This window comes from Echinops telfairi, unplaced genomic scaffold (assembly GCF_000313985.2).
Source record: "Echinops telfairi isolate 266 unplaced genomic scaffold, ASM31398v2 ScPeMD7_7457;HRSCAF=8495, whole genome shotgun sequence".
Taxonomy (NCBI): Eukaryota; Metazoa; Chordata; class Mammalia; order Afrosoricida; family Tenrecidae; genus Echinops; species Echinops telfairi.
This window is the reverse complement of record NW_022111357.1, coordinates 24,269,660-24,275,659: the sequence shown is the minus strand read 5'-3', so window position 1 is coordinate 24,275,659 and position 6,000 is coordinate 24,269,660. Positions and strand designations below refer to the sequence as shown.

At 39.1% G+C, this 6,000-nt stretch overlaps 1 protein-coding gene and 1 pseudogene across 18 annotated transcripts in view; one reads left to right on the top strand and one right to left on the bottom strand.

Annotated features, from left to right (window-relative positions):
• EIF4G3 (eukaryotic translation initiation factor 4 gamma 3) overlaps window positions 1-6,000 on the bottom strand; it is a 369,700-nt gene that overhangs the window by 122,080 nt on the left and 241,620 nt on the right. The gene's annotated exons all lie outside the window — the stretch shown is intronic.
• Window positions 3,611-3,758, top strand: LOC115872781 (annotated as a pseudogene).

Sequence of the window (6,000 nt, the reverse complement as noted above, 5' to 3'; positions counted from 1 at the left end):
GGGGGCTTAAGTGGAGAGGAAATGTTTTGAGAATGATGAGGGCAATGAATGTACAAATGCGCTTTACACAATTGATGCATGTATGGACTGTGATAGGAGCTGTATGAGCCCCTAATAAAATGATTTAAAAAATAAAGATCAGGGTAGCTTGTTAAATGACTGGATATGAAGACAAAGACCCAAGGAAAAAGTCTATTTACTTCAGGGTTTGAGTTTTATTAAAGCCAGCTGTCTATAACGGAACTAAAAGACCAGGTTTAGGACGGTACATCACGAGCACTGGAAACGCTGGATGTGAGGTGGCCGTGGAAGAATTTGGCAGGCAGAAGGCAACAAAAGGGAAGTTCAGAGGAGAAGCAGAGTGAACGGCATGGGGAGCCAGCTACAGCTGACTTGGTGAGATCACTCATGAAGACAAATAGGCTGAGTAAGAACTGGGCCAGAACAAGTCCATGTCTGAGGGCATTTGTGTGATGGAACGGTTCTGAATCTTGACTGTGGTGGTGGTTGTATGACTGTGTACATTTGTTAAAACTTACAAAACTTAACACTAAAATTGGTAAATTTTATTGCATGTTAATTAGTACTTGACAGACTTCACCACAAATGGGAAAGCAAAAAAAAAAGTGTTCAACAATGTTCCAGGCAGTAAAAGGGCCAGCCAGCTCCTGCTCAAGGAAGTTCCACTAGCATTCTGGGAGCATAAGCCACATTCTATTAGTAGCAGCAAAAAATGACAGGCAGTTCTCGAGAAGTCTGAATGAGAAGAGCAAGAGCAAGACATTTTAGTATTAGCTAGAACGACATTTGGGAATGAAAGAATATGTTCGAGACAACAGAAAACCCAGAGAATTTCTTCCATCTTGCGGTTTGTGAAAGCCTACTGGGAAAGGGACTTTTCTACTGGCAAATATGTCTAGAAGACTATATAGCCCAAGGCCAAGCTTGCTCCAGAACCAGAAGGAGCATATGGCTCTTCTTAAGATTGAAGGTGTTCATACCCAAGATGAAATCTAATTGTATGTGGGCAGGAGATGCATTTATGTGTACAAAACAAGAGCACACAGCGATTCCCTGTGGCATACCTAACAACCAGAGGAATCTGGGAAAAGGTAACTCAGGTCCGTAGAAACAATACCATGGTCTGTGGCAAGTTCTAAAGCAACCTGCCTGCCTAAGTTATTGGACATAGAATCAGTTTGATGCTTTATTCTTCAAAGATTTAAACATATTGAAAAGCAAATATATAAAATTACGAACTTATTTACAACAAACACCCACGAAGGGGGGGAGGATATATAAAATAGTGCAAAGGACCACTAGAGCTAACAAAGACAGCATTTAGATGACTTAAATGCAACTGACTCAAGCCCTAATAGTTCCAACCACCTCTTGTCCTGCAAAAGCAGCGCAAAGGAAGATGGAAGAAATATGGACACACTTGATGATGGTGTTGGCTAATATTAACTCCACCATGGATGGAAGAACAAACATTTGTCTTGGAAGAAGTACCATATATACTTGAGTATAAGCTGAGTTTCCCTGCACATTTTTAATGCAGTTCTGTGGTAAAATTAGGTACCTCTGCAGATATTCAGGTCTGTAAGAATGCTCCTCAGATATGCACCTTTGGACATGTTATAAAGGAGGAGAGGAACCTCCTGCTTGGTAAAGAGGAGGGTGAACCGTTAGGGTTCTATCAACACAACAGTAAATAAAGAAAAGATCTATCTTCAAGGAAATGGATTTGGGTATCTTATCAAAGGAAATGAAAATGTTCTGGAGATGAAGATAGGTGTCAGAGAAAGAAAGGGGAAGCTTTTAGCCAAGACTTAAGATTTCATCATGGAGGGTGTAACATGTAAATAGGGCCGGCATGGTAGAAAAGTGTGTTTTTTGTTTATTTTTAGGAAGCCTTGCTGACACATTTTTAATGAATTGGGTAGGGAAAAGAGTAATTTTAATTTATCCCTCAGGGCCAGGTAAAATGGAGAGTGAGTGGTAAAGGGGTTCACCTTCAATGAGATGGACTGACACTGTGCTGCAAACTCAACAAGTGAGAAGGTGGTACAGGGCCAGGCAGTGCTTCGTTCTGGCGACTACACGGTACTCTGAGTCAAGACTGACTTGACAGCACCCAGTACCAGCACCCAGGGCGACTCATGAGGGTTGCAGTTTAATGAATGTTTTGCTAGTTTTGGAGGATGATAAGATCCAGTAACGTGAAGAAGTCCTGTTCCCAAGGGCCCAGAAGTTTTTCTCTAGTAGAAGATGAAAGATCAAATGAGGAAAGTCCCAAATAGAATGGAAATTAGGCTTTAAAGGCACAAAAAGCACTGTTGACTTGAGTTTGGGCCCAAGTAAAACTCAACTACTAAAAGGTATATCTAGCAAAGGCAAGAAAAAAATCTTCAAAATCTCTTATTTCTGATGCTGACCTTCAGAGTGTAGGTTTTTAAATGAGTCTTCTGATTAGTCTACCTAAACTGACACTTTAATTACTACTTTCACACATGAGAAATCGAGTATTAATGAATAATTTTCTTACATTGAAGGATGTTTCTTTAAATCTAATCTATACAAAGAACACCATATACACATACATATAACACCTCTCAAATATATCTGCACTGGAAAACTAAATCTCTATCTTTAAGTTGCAACTACAGATCAAGAAAGTCACTCCCTCTCTTGGCTGAGCTTGTAAGAATCTACGGGAAATTCATGGAACAAGAAAGATCAATTGCTGCTGGGGCAGCCACTGCAGTTCTGGTGGGGGTGGGGGTGGCATCTGGGAGGCGGGGAGGGTCTGGACACTATGGCACCCCTCTAATCAAGGAGCAGAGACTTTCACACTGGTGTGAAAAAGAGATGAGTGGTTGGATCTCTGCAAATAGAGGCCTGGAGCTGATACTGCCAAGCACAGCCCTGAGCCTCTTGCAAGAGTGATAAATTCAATGGCAAGAGTAGATAAAGAAATAAAGTTGAACAAAGTAAAGCAGTGATGCATGTCCCCTGCCCCCCTCCCACCTAAGTAGAGAGGAAACTGCTGTTGCCCTGAAAATTAGGATAAACAAGGAATGCCCTTAGATTTTGTTTGGGATATGAATATAAGTTTAGGAAATTAAAGCTCAAACTTAGTGTTTTCGCTAAGACATCACCAAATAAAAGATGCTTCAGAAGGATTTGCCCTTAATGAATATTTAGGAAAGTTTGGCTGAACCTAAGTTCACAAAACAAATGTATAACACACACAAACAATGCATTATGAGCAAGAGCCAGAAGAAAAACAGGAAGATTAGAAACCACCTTCTGCCAAAATCATTTCAAGTAATAGAATTATGATCAATAGGCATAAGAATAATTTTTAAATCACTGGTACTAATTTCTCTAGGAGCCCTGCTGTTATGCATTGGGCTGCGATCTGCAAGGCCAGGAACTTAAAACCACGAGCCCCTTCCTAGGGAGAAAGATGGGGCTTTCTATTGCCATGAAGAGTTACAGCCTTGGAAACTCACAGTTCTATTCTGTCCTGCAGGGTTGATAGTTTTTGTTGTTTATATACACTCTGTGTATGCCTCCAAAAATTGTATAAAATAAATTCCTGGGTGCATGGGTTTGGATTTGTGGCAGGTCCGAACCCATGGGCCTCTCACAGTGTCCCATGCGAAAGCAAACTGTCACCCGGAACCATTGCTTGGCTTTACCTCGTGAAGATAAATAAATAAATTCCTGGTTCATGAATGGGAGGTGTTCTGTACCCTCTTTCTTACCTACCAAGAACACAGATTCCTAAGATTTCAAGATCATACAAATTAATGCATATTTTGTCATGTATAATTACCGAAGTGATTGTGTAGAACAAATAATCACGGGCCTGGAAAATCCCCGAGACTTTCTGGAATACAATGAAGATATACACACAGTGTTCACTCTACAGGGCTTGCTCTTTAAAACCAAAGTTTCCAAAATGTCAGCATTTTGATACACTCAGGAATTAGTTGAAAAGAGGTTTTCCAGCAGAACTAAGAAGGGACTAGATATCCCTCCCATTTTGGCTTTCATTATTGCCTTACACAAGTGTGACTATACCAAAGAGCAAGTAGGTAGTTCCTGAGATGGACTGTGAAAGTCTTCACCTTTCGGCCGAGACAGTTAAGAGCTTGTCTTAAATAAAGGTCAACAACAACAGACTGGCTCCCGTCCAAACAAAACTGTTTTTATGATTTATTAACTTGTCGATAGAGACTATGTGGAGTACATAAGTACATATAGCAGGTAAAATTATATTCATTAAGAATACGCACACTTCAAAAAGGATGAACTTAAAGACTGAAGGTGATTTTAATTTTTATTGTTACCTTTTGTGACACATACTTTAGATTATTGGATCAGAATAAAATAACCAGGAATGTTTCGGGAGGTCTTATAGTAAAAAATAAACAGCCGGAGTCACATAGTGTCTTCAGTTTTCTCAAGGGGTTTCAAAGAGTTAGTGGAATTTCCAAAAAAAGTTAAATAATGGAATTTTTCCATGGACTTCTTAAAGCCCCCTCATATTTATTATTGGTGTTTGAAGAGCACAAAAAAGTAAAAAATAAAAGAATTTCTAGTTCATGTAAACCATAACTTTATAGGTTAAAAAAAACTAAGACTAGAGAAATGTCCAAAGACTTTAATACATCAACAGTCTCGACTTCATCCACAACCTTGCCCTTTCTTTTCTAGGCATCCCCTGGTTCACTGCCAAAGAATCTGTACTCTGACTAAGGTGCTGGTGATGTATGCTGCCAATTCTAAGAGCATCTGCACTTTGAAAAACTGCCCATGGGATCAAGATGACAACCCCCAAAACATCCATATCTTTATGTCTGTCCATCTAGCTTTAGCCACCATCTCGCAGGACCAGACCATTATAAGGAAGAAACTTCATAAAAAGAGAATGCAGTGTAATTTTGTGCTTGTACTTATTTCAATTCTGAGATATGATTTGCATCTTTAACTTGTATTTCTTAGGCTTATTTTATTTTCCTTTCTGCTGTTATTTGCTTTTAAATGTTAATAATACCTGTCTACTAGTTTCTTCTGTCTTTCAGAATTACCCATATCAATCATTACTGAATGACAAATGACACATAGGTAAACAGAAGGCCACGATAAAGGGTCAAATTACAAACAGGTGTTCTCTGGGAGGCATTCACCTGCTGCCTCACCAGAGTTGACTGTTTTTCCAAAGGGAAACTGAACAATAAAGTCCGAGGTCATCTCCCTCACCGAGAGAGAAGGAAGGGTCCTCCGACAGTATGGCACTGTGAATAGCAATGATGCCAATGGAGCCCAGTCTACTTGATAAAATAGGAGATTTACAAACATCTGTGATAAATTTCTACCCGCTCCAACTTCTTGCATTGTTTGCTTTCCTGTTCTGATTTGAAATGTTGACATAGATACTCTAAGAGACCAGACACCTCATTGATGCTGAAGAAAAAAGAGAGAATAGCATCAAGTTTTTCAGTTTCCAAGTTTCTCCATCTCACAGCTCAAAATAGAAAGTACAGAGAATGTTGGTAAGCAACAATGTCCTGGTGCATTTTTAGATAAACTATTGAGAGTCCACTCATCAATTTCCTATTTGACTCACCTGATAAGTAGATAGACAACAAATTATACAATGAAGGACAAATTTAAAGACAAAGGGCTCTGCTGACTTATTTAAAGCTAAAACTTCATATTCTTGTGGGTTACTGACAAAATGGTAGGTAGGCCTCAGAAAGTTGTAGATCAGAATTTTGAAAATCCAATGGTCAGTTCCTAAGATCTTAGGTGAAGCTACATTCAAAAGAAAATTTTGAATTGGGACAAATATAATACTTTGATAATATTAGTGGACACACACGCACACACAAAACGTACAGGAAAAAAATGCAACTATTTAAAAAGCAGGATTAAATTTATCTGTGAGTGGGAACGATTACTTTCAAAACTAACTATGTAAGTCTT